The sequence below is a fragment of the Tupaia chinensis genome, unplaced genomic scaffold (genome assembly GCF_000334495.1).
Source record: "Tupaia chinensis unplaced genomic scaffold, TupChi_1.0 Scaffold000395_1, whole genome shotgun sequence".
Taxonomy (NCBI): Eukaryota; Metazoa; Chordata; class Mammalia; order Scandentia; family Tupaiidae; genus Tupaia; species Tupaia belangeri.
Window position 1 is genome coordinate 2,458,595 of NW_006159897.1, and position 13,328 is coordinate 2,471,922.

The following is a 13,328-nucleotide window of genomic DNA, read 5'->3' on the forward strand; positions in this document are numbered from 1 at the left end:
TCTACCCCCCCATCTTAGTCATTTTAATGTACCCATCAAAAGAAGTATGACATATTAGTACTAATGGTTATTACTGATAGCCTCGTTTACTCTGTCCAACTTTTTTTTTTTTTTTTTGAGAGACCTTCACTGTAGGGCGCGTGTGCTCGCCAGACAGACAGAGAGAGACATAGAGACTCTGTCCAACTTTTTGAGGATCCGTTGCAGGTATGATGGACCAGTGAGAGATTTACATTACTTTGAAGAGAAACTGCTGTATTTGTCATACGTTAATTACAACCTTTCTCTAGAAGCATCTGTCTTAGAATGCAGATTTTCAAAATAAAAGAGTATACTCTGTGGGCTCTTATATTTCTATGTCTACCCATTAATTTCAACAAATCATCCTTAAATAGGTGAGACACCTCTCTGAAAATGTAAAGGAAGGTCAAAGAGAAGCCAAAGCCACTTGCCTTAGTCACCGTAGAAGTCAGCCCAAGAAAAGTGACAGCAATGGTTGTGTTTGGCCACAAAGATAAGGAATTGAGAACCAAAAAAACCAAAAAACAAACAAACAAAAAAACGGTTCTTGTAAACAGTTCTGCCATCTCAGTAACAATTCTCCAAATTGTTGCTAGCTGTTATGGGGATAAAATAGATAACTGAGATCAATTTAAACAAACCAAAACAAAACTAAAAACCCTAACTCCTCAGAGCAATGAGAAATAGTGATTTTTGGATGTCTTTCAATGTTTGGAGATTTTGTCTGCCATGGAGGCTCATTTTTACAGAGCCATAAAGGCAGTGTAGAACTGAACATACCTCTTCATGGTTCTCAGGAAAGAACCTTTGTTATTTCCTTCATAGACAAGCAGGGTTCTGTTTTAGCAGTCAAGCAGAAACTATCCTGGCATTCAAATCTCTGTTGCTATTGCCCTAACTTCCATCACTGGCTCAGTCTTTCAGGTCTTTCAGGTTCTTATAAACACTCAACATTTGAATGTGATTAGACTACTTAGGGTTTCCCAGATATTCTTCCCTACATGCTTTGTTCTCACTGCGTCTTCTATTTATAGCACTGTCTTTCTTCATTTCTGTCTTTGGAGAAATCTCCGTACTTCAGATCTTAAATAGTATTCTTCCGTGGACTCTCAGTTCTCAAACAGGCAATGGATTTTTAAAAAGATTTTTATGTGGAATGTCACACAGAGTTTTTCAAATAGTACAGAATTCTCGTAGGTGACCTTCACTGATTAAATTCCTTTCCTGTTGGGGGCTGGCAGGTGGTGTGGTGGTTATGGTGCTGGATTCTCGCAGAGTCAACTGCAATTACAGTCTTGGACAGGGTGGTTTGAAAAGCATGACAAATAAATTAATAAATAAATAAATGTTTAAAAAAGTTGTTTCATGTTATAAGATTTTATCATCCTATGATATCAGAAATCAAAAGGGATCCCAGTCAAATGGACAAACCTGCTATGGATTGGACATTTCAGTTTCCAGAGTTCATCTAAAATACTATTGGAAACATAATTAAAACAAAATCCTTCCAGATCAGAAAACTTCACAATGGTAGAAGAGGAAAAAACCCCACTTTTATTATTGAATTACCATTAAACCAGAATGTGATGTGCATCCCAGGAAATGTGCTGAGAGATTGCACAGACCTCTCATACAGTGATGCAGGTACAACCAACCCATTACAGACACTTTCTGAGGATTAACAAGACCTGATTTGCAGTAGGATAAGTTGGCAGCATTGTTTGTTGCACACAGTCCTTTCTATGTGTACCCAGTATTTGGAGAGGCCATCATCCTTAGGACAAGAGGGAAGTTCTATAACTTAAGAGTGAGAAGTATGGTGAAATTGGGCTCTTACCCTCCCACAGAAATTGGGAGTAGGGGCTCTATCGTCTCCAAAGTTTGTATGCCAAAAAATGATTCTAAGATCCTTGAGAGAGGCCTTCCTGGGTTTTAAAACTAGCAAGAAGCTTATTTAGCTCTTAAGAAGATTTACATACATTTCAAAGAGACAGAGGAAGAACACAAATTGCAAATGTCTCTTCTTTTCAACAGGGAGAATTAAGCCTCTTATTTTAAATTTGTATTTTTCCTTACAATACCACCCCAAGTCACAAGATTAATTTCAGATCCTTCTTATAGGTGAGGAAAGGACCCAGTAATTCATCAGGGCCATCCTTGTAGGAGACAAACCTGCCTCCATACTCATGAGCACTTGCAGCTAATCATACTGAGGAAGTCAGAAATTGGTAGAGTTAGTATCTCTGCCTCATGATACATTACTTTATGTCATATATTGAAGTTATGTGCAAGCCTCATCTCTTTTTCATGACTTACAGCCTCAGGATGGTAGGCAAAAATCAGTGTCTTGTTATTTTAAAACTCTGTTTTGTTTAGCAACATTTATTCAGTATTTACCATGAATCAGGCACTGTACTACGGGATAGGGATAAAGATTAAATGCAGAGATAAATGTATTAGGAGAAAGAAAATTGAAATAATTGCAATGCAACTGACCAAGCTCTTCAATAGTAGTATGAACAAAATGCTCTGAGAGCTCAAAAGAATAAGAGAACTACCTGAAGAATTCTGGAAAGTTTTCCTTGGGAAATAACATTAGACTTTCTAAGAATCGTTCCCATCAATTCCTCGAGGTACACTCACAGAAACACTGACTTTTTCTCATATTTAATCCAATTTTGGGGTCATAGAGCTGTTAGGGAGAAAAGAAAAGCTAACATGGACATCTCTAGTAGGGGAAGGGCAGTTGCATGGAGGAGATACAAAAGATTGGTCAAAAAGGACTTCAGATATATGCTCGACTCCTACATTCAGTACTTATTTCTTGAGCTCAAACACATGGAGCACTAGACCAGAGCACTCAAGGAGTGCAGAAACAGGTGGATCGTGGCGAGTTTCAGAGCATCAAACACAATCTTCCTCTACCATTTTTATCTCAATTTCACCTAGCTTTGTTGAAAAGCTGGGAGATCCTGAAAAACGCAAGCATATTACTCAGCTTCTGCCATAAAAATATTTATTGTGGTTTTCATTAAAACAACCTGGTGTTCTGACACTCAAAGGAACAGACCGTTCCTTTTAGAGTATTTCTTTCTGTGTTATAGTTCCTTAATGGCAGAAATGCATCCTACAAGATACTTAAGAATTTTATGATGCTCAGTATTTCACCACCGTCTGCTCAGTTTATGGTGGTAGTTCTGCTGATAATGGTAGCATGAAAATTTTTATTAATGGCCATTACAAGAATGTTAGTTTCTCAGAATGATTAAAATCCTTTGGACTTATTTGTTTTTGTTCTATTCTCCCCTGTGCCCACCTTTTGGCAAGTGATTGACCATAGCACCACATGAGACAATACTTTATAGAAACAATTCAAGAATTTTAAATCTGTCTTTTAACCACATCTAACACATTTGCAGAAACAGAAGAGTTCTTTAGGGCGATGTCAAGTTACATCATGGGATAGGAAGAAATTATGTTTCTTTTAAAATGAGTCTTTTGATAGCCTCAACTCTAATAATTTTTTTAGAACTCTGTATTGAGTTAAGAATTCAGTTATAAAATTTGCATAATATGTAAAGTTACTACCTTTTCCTTTTAAACTAGATTATTTGAAGTAAAGATGAACATTTCCTTTTCCCTTGGTTCAAATGAGTTAAAGAAGAAATTGAATATCTCTTATCTTTCAATGCCTTTTCCTTATCATTTATGTAAGGACTTTAGACCTTGAAAGTACATGAATTTTGTTTAAGTGTTGAAGACAATGCAGGAGATTAACACTCTACTTTGCTTTTAAGTAGATACCTTACATTACTATCCTGTCTTGGAAACTAACAGGAGGAGAGTAGACAGTTTCTTTGAAAAAAAAAAAATAAAGAAAACTTGTCCAAAATAAAGCCAGTTATATTTTCACAACTGTGTGTTAATAACTGGGCTGGGTAGAAAAATCTGAATCAGAACAGAGAATTATGTCTGAGACACAAGATGAAGATTTAAAGGGACATAACAATTCAAAGTCTATGGGATTGAGTTTGTGAGTTTGAGATTCACTTTAAACTGTTTCTAGAATAGACAGGTATAGAAAAAGATCTATGCTAGTAAATTGTGAGGAATTTACCAGGAAAAAGGTCTGAATCAGCTTTTTAAGTATTTTTTTGATGTATTTAAAATTTTTTGCTCCATAGACAAGTAGCAAAAAAGTATACTATTTAATAAAAAATAAGGAAGAATTGTAGTTGTGATTTGAGATACTATTTTGCATACCTTTATGCAGCAGCTTAGTACTTTTCAAATATTTTCTTGTTCCTTTGCCATATTAAATGATGAAATATAAATAAAATTAGAATTGATACAATTAGAAAATAATTATTGAATTCTTCTATGTCAGACTCTCTTTAGATTATGCTAAGTATAGAAATGCTGATTGTAATGTTTTTTAACTAGAAATATTCTTTTTAATCTACTATTTATGGTAATAAAGTGGCACCAAACTTTTTTTTTTTTTTTTGGAGAGGTTTTTGGTATAGGGCGTGTGCGCTCACCAGACAGACAGAGAGAGACAGAGAGATAGAAAGTGAGAAATCACCCCCCAGAGGGGATGGCCATGCTGCAATCCCTTCTCCTCCATTCTCCTCTTGGGATCTTGGGGCGCACACGCGCCCACGCCAGATGTGAGTTTAAGCCACCGGATCCGGGACTCGAACCACGGTTGACTACGTGGGAGTCCAGCAACATAGCCATTACGCTAACTGCTGGTCCCATCAAACTTAAACATTTAAAATAGATCATTGAAAGATAATCTACAATGCAATATAAGCTTCACCATCAAAATAAAATAACATTGTTTTTCCCTCCCAAATAGAGAAATAAAGGCATGATTAAAAATTATAGCAAACAATCTGAGTTCATTTTGACACTAATAAATGATTTTTTAGGCATTATTGGCAGGTACAGTATTGAAATATCAACCAACCAGATTTAGAAATAATGGTAAGATAAAACAAGAAAGATAAACATTTCAGAGTTAAGGTGTGAAATTAAATAAAAATATCCACCAATTATCACAACAGATGTTTTCTTCCTCCTTCCTTCCTTCCTTTCACCCTCCTTCCCTCCTTTCTTTCTTTCCTTCTTTTTTTCTTTTTCTTTCTTTCATTCTTCTCTCTCTCTCTCTCTCTCTCTCTTTTTAGAGAGATTTTTGCTATATGGTGCACATACTAGCTAGTGAGACAGAAAGTGAGAAATCACCTCCCAGGGGGAATGGCTATGTCACAATCCCTTTTCCTCCATTCTACTCTCAGGCTTTTGGTCACGCACGCACATGGCCCAGTGTGAGTTTCAAGCCACTGGGTCTGGCCATGAATCATAGTCGGCCATGTGAGAGTCCAGAAATGTAACCATTATATCACCTGCTGATCCCCACAACAGATGTTTTAATAACTTTTTTTAAAAAAAGAATTATGTTATTTAATTTTATGTATCCATTTCTTTATTTATTTTAATTTGACCAGATGGGGATAGAGTGAGAGAGAGAGAGAGAAAGTGAAAAAGCAAACCGCCTGGTCTAGGACTTGAACCACTGTCAGCTATGTGAGAGTCTAGCACTCTTAAGCACCACGCCACCTGCTGGCACCATAACTATTTTTTTTCTTTAACATTAAGATTGTTGTCTTGGGGAGCATTTTTGCTCTATGAGCATTTAATTAAATGTTCAATGTATTTAATATTTTACAGAGAGAAATTAGCTCTATGTTCTGTAAAAATTAGAAAACCCATGAATATACCACCCCCACACCCAATGCCAAAGCTCAATTTTGCAATGGTCTTGGCAGAAAATAAACAGTTCACAACATCAACAGGATTCATAACATTACAGAAGTTTACATGACCCCTATCTCTTCATCATTTTTCCTGACAGCAAATATCAATATTATAATGATAGAATTGGACAATCAGAATGTAAAAATATTTGCACAAAACTGCATTAATTGTTCTTATCATCTTAATTAGGTGAAAAATCGAAGAACACACAATGACAATAATAAAGAGAAGCTACATTGAAAGTAATTCTATTTTAAATCTCACACTATCACTGAACATTAAAAGAAAATGTGGCACCATAAGCAGCAGGAGCAACAAATTGATCTGGCAATCATGAAAGCTAAGGAAAACTGGCAGTACAATATGCCAAAGTCTATCCCTCCAACATCCATCCTTCTGAAGAAACTGTAGGGCTCAAAACTCACTTCAGTGTCTTTATTCTTGAATTTGCAAGTCATAAGTGAAATATTTAAGATAGTTTCTCCTCTCCTTCTCAAGGAGCACTTGTTGCATTACTAGCAATTCTTAAAAGATTTGAATTGTAGACTCTCTGGACTTACATATACCAATCTATTTCATTGGAATTTGAAGTTTATCTTCAATAAATCTAGCAGAATTTTGTCCATTCAAAGGTTGTTCTTTAAATTTGATGTCTGTGTTCCAGCCTGGAAGAGTCTTATATTGAATTTCAACTTTATTTAAGACTTTATGGTTGGCTGGGAAATGAGGTATGATTTCACCCTGAAACTTGTAGGCAACTCCAACTTTCATTTGTGTAAACATGACCAAAATACCCAACTTGGTAAGTGCCAAGGTAGTAAATTCATTGATCATAATGAGCATATTTGAGAAAAATGAGGCCCAACCAGCCACATCTCTTCCTTCTAGTAGTTACAACAAACTCTACCCCTTCTTTGTAATAACTCTCCAATTTCATTGGCTTGCTCTGTAGGAAAGGCACCAAAGCCAACACTAGTTGTGTAAGCTTTCACAACTCCATACACTTCTCTGACATTTTGAGGAGGCATACCCAAGCCCATACCAGCACCTCCAATGGTACAGTTTGAAGAGGTTACAAAAGGATGAGTCCCAAAAATCAGTATCTAAAAGTACTGCATTTGCACCTCTGCCAATATTTTCTTTGGTGGTCCATGTAGGGCCTTATATAGGAAATAAACTCCATCTCTCACCATTGGCTTAATCCTTTCCATGTAACCCTTGAGGGTTTTTCTTTTCTTTTATTTTTTCTTATTTATTTATTTATTTTGCTTTTAATGTCTATTTCCAAAGTGGGGTATATAGATTTGAACTGGTTAGTTAGAACTTTGAACCCTTCAGAGAAGTCATCAAAATCAGAAACAAGATTGCACATCTTAAGTCTACTCCAAGCAGTTTTAAAAGAATAAACTGGGGCAGTGCTCTTTTTTTGTGGTACCCAAATTCTTTTCTGCTTGTCTTGTCTTTGTTGTTGCTGGATACCACTAGTCGCTTGATGAAAATCAAATACAGTATGAGCTCTATTAGATATGATAAGCCTTTCCCCCTAGGCTTCTAGACCTTTTCTTTTAAAATTTTCTTTATTTCTGCTAACAATCTGGGGAGATGAATTACTATACCATTTCCAATGAACGTAGTGAGATTTGGATTAATTATCCCATTGGATAAAAGATGAAAATCCAATTCTATAGTATCTACTACTGTAAGGCCAGCAATTTTTTCCTACCTGACAGCCTACCACTGTGCCCCAGACCCACCACCTTCCGTTTGACTTGGTTGTCCCTGCCCTTCAAGCACTATCGCCCGGCTCCCTTTTGGCTGCTCCCTGGTGGAGAGAATGACGCCAGGTTGGTCTCAGTGAACGCCACGTTACAGTTCCAGTGACTACAGGAGAGCCCGAAAAAGATGCAGTGGATGAAGACTACAGGAACCCAGCCAGTGCTCTGCGGCACACAGCCACATACAAAAGATGGAACCAGAGTGCTGATTGTAGTTTTAAAAATCAACTTGTGATGGGACCAGCAGATGCTGTAATGGCTATGTCGCCGGACTCTCACGTAGTTGACCACGATTGGAGTCCTTGACTTGGTGGCTTAAACTCACGCTGGGCGCGTGTGCGTGCATGCACAAGATCCTAGAGTAGAGTGGAGGATGAGGGATTGTTGCGTGGCCATCCCCCCTGGGGGAGTGATTTCTCATTTTCTGTCTCTCTGTCTCTCTCTGTCAAAGACCTCTCCAAAAAAAGAAAAATCTACGTGGTACCAACCATGAATATACTCCCCCCACCATAAACATTTATATGGAACATGATTTAACCTACAAGACCATCAGAACCACCTAAAAATAATACACAATCCATCTATCTATCTTCCTATTCACTTAATAAATATTATGGATATGTACTTTATGATAAACTCTATTCTAGGCACTGGAGATAGAACTGTAAACCAGACAGAGTCCCTGTTTCCTTGAAGCTTATGTTCTATACTAGAGGAAGGCTTAGGAAAAACAAATTAACTGTATCAGTGCTGTAGCACAGTGATTAAACACTGTGCAGACGACACTTGATCCCATATGGCCAACCAGTTTTGAGTCCTGGCCTGGCAGCTCACAGATTGGGTGTATGTGTATGCTTGGGTTCCTGATGGGATGGAGAATTAGAGAAAAATAGGATTTCAGTTTGACTAGGCCTTGTTGGAGGTGCTTTCTCTTTCTCCTCTTTCTCTTGTGTGCACATTCATCCTCTGCCATAAGAGAAAAAAACCCAAATAAACTAAATGAGATATGTGAGATAACGGTAAATGCCAAGAAAAAATGAAAACGAGGGGATAGTGAACGATTATTTCAGAGTATGAAGGGCTGATGGAGGTCAGGTACATTAGATAGGATAGTCAAAGAAGCGTTCTCTGAGGAGGTCACATGTGAGATACAACTGGAATAATGAGAAGACAGCCATGGTGAAAGTTAGAGAGAGAGCCATTGTTTCTATTCTTAATTCATTGAGAGATTTTATCATGAAGAGAAGTTAAATTTTATCAATTAAAAATATTTTTTTTTGCTCTAGGGCATTTGTGCTCACTGGTGAGAAGTGGGGGCAGGGATGAGAAATTATCCCCCAGGAGAGATGAAAACACTGGAATCCCTTTGCCTCCATTCTTCTCTCAAGATTTTGGGCTTGCATGCATATGTGCTCAGCGTGTTTTTCAAGTTTCTGGTCTGGGACTTGAATCACATAGTCGGTCTTATGGGATCCAGCCATCTTAACCACTGTGCTACCAACTGGCTCTCAAATGCTTTTTTTTATTTTCGTTGCATCAATTGAGACAATTATTATTATTTATTTTTATCCTTGGTTCTGTTAATATGATGTATCATGTTTATTGATTTGCATACATTGAACCATCTTACATCTCTAGGATGAATCCCAAGTAATTATAGTAAATTTAATTTTCTTGATATGTTGTTGAATTTGGTTTGCTAGCAGTTTGTTGAGGATTTTTGAATCTGTGTTCATCAGGGATAGTGGATATCTTTTTTTGTTTTGGTATCAGAGTAAAGCTGGCCTTGTCTGGTTTTGGTATCAGAATAAATAAAGTTGGCCCTGCAGAATTTCTTCTACTTCAATGGAATATTATAGTTTGAGAACAAATTATGTTAGTTCTTCTTTAAATGTTTGGTAGGATTAATCTGTAAAGCCATCAGGTTCTACACTTTTGTTTGATGGGATACTATTATTGATTCAATCTCATTACTTGTTATTGGTCTGTTCAGATTTTCTGTTTCTTCATGATTCAGTCATTGTGGGTTGTATGTATGCAGAAATGTATCCATTTCTTCTAGGTTTTCCAATTTTTTTGTGTATAGTTATTCAAAATAGTCTTTAATGATTGTATTTCTGTGGTACCTGTTGTTACGTTTTCTTTTTCATCTCTGATTTTATTTGAGTTTTCTCTTTTTTTTTCTTAGTGTAGCTAAAGGTTTGTTGATCTTATTCATCTTTTTAGAAAAATAACTTTTAATTTTTATTGATCTTGCACTTTGTTTTAGCTTCTATTTGGTTTATTTCTAGTCTGATATTTATTATTCCTTTCCTTCTACTAGTGAACTTTATTTGATCTCATTTTTCTAACTTCTTGAGGTGCAATATTAGGTTGTTTATTAGAAATCTTTCTTCTTTTTTAGATAAGCAATTTTTGGAATAAATTTCCCTCAGAATTGCTTTTGCTGTATCTTATAGGTTTTGATGTATTGTGTTTCTATTTTCATTTGTCTCAAGAAAAATTAAAATTTCTTTTTATTTGTGCAGTTCATAAAGTTCCTCTTGTTATTTATTTCTAGTTTATTCCATTGTGTTCAGAAGAGACATCTGATGTTATTTCTATTTAAAAATATATAAACTAATTTTTTGGTCTAACATATGTTCTATCTTGGAAAATGTTCCATGTGTTCTTGAGAAGAATGTGTATTCTGCAGATGTTGGGTGGATGTTCTGTAAATATTTGTTAGGCTCATTTCATCTACAGTGCAGTTTAAACTTTATTTTTAAAACTCAGGGTCTCCCTTTTTCACAATCCTCCTGCCTCAGCCTCCCAACTGATACTACAGGTATGCACAGCCATCCTTGCTCTTATCTGGATGAGGTCTTGCTAAATTATCCAAGCCAGCCTGGAGTTCGCTATCCTTCTGCCTCAGTCTCTCAAGTTACTAGGATACAGGCACAAGCCCTCACACCTGCTTTTGGATTGGGACATATTGTTCCAACCTGTGGAACACAGGCTCTTAGCAGTGTATGCCAACTTGGATAGACCATAGAATGCAATTTAAAACACATTTTTAAGCTTTTGCCATAGGGCATGTGCATCAGTTAGAGAGAGACAGAGAGTGAGAAGGAAAGTAAGAAATCAGCCTCCCGGGGGGATGGCATGCCACAATCCCTTCTCCTCCAATATCCTCCTAGGATTTTGGACACCATGCACATGGGCCCAGTGTGATTTTCAAGCCACCAGGTTCAGGACTCGAACTGAGTTGGCCATGTGAAGGTCTATCACTTTAATCAATACACCACCTGCTAGCTCCCATAGAATGCATGCTTTTTTTTTTTTTAAAAATTATTTTAGAGAAGTTTTTGCTATAGGGCACTTATGCTTGATGGAGAGTCAGAGAGAGACAAAGAGACAGAAAGTGAGAAATCACCCTCTAGGGGGGTTGGCCATGCTACAGTCTCTTCTCCATTCTCCTCTTGGGATTTTGGGCATGCGTGCACAAATGCCTGAAGTGAGTTTTAAGCCTCTGGGCCCAGGACTTGAACTGTAGTCTGCTAGTCCCCATAACATGCAATTTAATGCCAATGTTTCTTCTTTTTTTAAAATTAAAAAAATTACTTTTAATATTTCCTAATTTTTCATAGGGCACATATGTTCATGAAAATGAGAGAGAGAGAGAGAGAGAGAGAGAGAGAGAGAGAGAGAGAATAAGAAAGTAAGAAAGTGAGAAAGCAAGTGGCAGGTACAGGACACAAACCACGGTTAGTCATGTGGGATTCCAGCACTTCAACCACCATGCTAGCTGCCAGCCCCTCTTCCTTGATTTTCTAGCTAGATGATTTCTTCATTGCTAAAAATGGGGTGTTGAAACCCTATTAGGTGTAGAAGGAATGTACCTCAATATAGTAAAGGTCATATATGTCAAACTCACAGCTAACATCATACTAAATGAAAAAAAGTAAAAGCTTTTCTTTTAAAATCTGGAACAATTTAAGGATGCCAGTGTTCACTACTTTTATTTGACACTGTATTGGAAGTCCTAGCCAGAGCAATTGAGCAAGAGGAAGAAAAAAGAAGGGCACATAAATTGAAATGGAAGAAATCAATTTGTTCTTGTTTGAAGATGATACGACCTGAGATATAGCAAAGTCCAAAGACTCCATTTTAAAAACTCTTAGTATTAATAATTAAATTTAGTAAAATTGCTGGACACAAAATTAACACACAAAAATCAATAGTGTTTTTACATATCAATAGCAAATTATATGAAAAAAATTAAGAAAGCATTCTCATTTACAATAGCTCAAGGAAAATAAAATACCTAGGACTAAATTGAACCAAGGAGGTGAAAGACTGATTCAATGAAAACTACAAATCATTCATAAAAGAAATTGAAGAGGACACAAATAAATAGAAAACTATCTCATGTTCATGAGTTAGAAGAATTAACACTGTTAATATATCCATATTATCCAAAACAATTTACAGATTCAATGCAATTCATAATAAGATATTAATTGACATTAATCACGAAAATAGAAAAAATAATCACAAAATTGTGTGGAACCGCAAAAGATCCTGGATTACCAAAGTGTTCTTCAGGAAAAGGAACAATGTGAAGGCATCACATTATCTCACTTTAAAATACACTGTATAGCTATAGTAAGCATAACACCATGGGCTTGGCATAAAAACAGACACACAGACAAAGGAATAGAATAGAGAATCCAGAAATAAACTGGATTTATTCACAAAGGTACTAAGAAACTGCATCGGGAGAAAGAACAGTTTCTTCAATAAATGATGCTTGGAAAACTGGATATCCACATGCAGAAGAATGCATCTAGATTCCTATCTCTCACCACTTAGAAAAATCAAATCAAGGGGCCATCAGGTGGCAGCAGTAGTTAAGGGTGTTGGACTCCCACATGGCCAACCACAGATCGAGTCCCTAACCTGGCGGCTTGCATTCTCACTTTCCTTCTCTCTCTCTCTGTCCCTTTCTGGTCAAATTAAAAAATAAGTAAGTAAATAAATAAAGTTAAATAAAATAATTCTTTAAATTTAAAAAAAGAAAAATCATATCAAAATGTAATAAAGACTTAAATGAAAGACCTGACAATTATAAAACTATTAGAAGAAAATTTGGAAAAAATGTTTCATAACATTGGTTAGGCAAAATTAAGAAAAAAAAAATGAACTCAAAAACACAGGCAGCAAAACAAAAATAGGCAAATGGCATTGTGGGAGGCTGTGCACCAGCGAGTCTGCCGAGGCCATTTTTCATGAGTCTTTTACTATTGCCATCTTAGGCTCAGAGAGCAAACAATTACAAAGGCCACAACTGGCTCCCTTTCAAAAACCTCACCTTCGACACCACACTCTGATTGGCCACTTCACATAGCAAATCAGTGAGCTTAGAATCCCTCAGATTTGCATATCCGGGTACCTCATGATTGGTCCGCAAAGCAACCAATCATAACCCACCTTTTGCTATCCTTCATTCAACCAATCACGGCCCACCAATGTGTATATAAGCACGATCTCTGGCCCATAATCGCCAGACAACCAGGAAGACGACACAGATGACCAGGAAGAAGACGACCCTGAGCTGTGACACCGCGCCGTCTCCGGACGACCCTGAGCTGCGACACCGCGCGGTCTCCGGATGACCCTGAGCTGTGGCAACATTGTGTCGGCTCCATTGTGTCGGCTCTGTGGCGCCCA

At 36.9% G+C, this 13,328-nt stretch overlaps 1 pseudogene; it reads right to left on the bottom strand.

Moving 5' to 3' along the window:
- Positions 1–6,366: 6,366 nt before the first annotated feature.
- Positions 6,367–13,328, bottom strand: part of LOC102500189 (adenylosuccinate synthetase isozyme 2-like) — a 94,704-nt pseudogene continuing 87,742 nt past the window's right edge.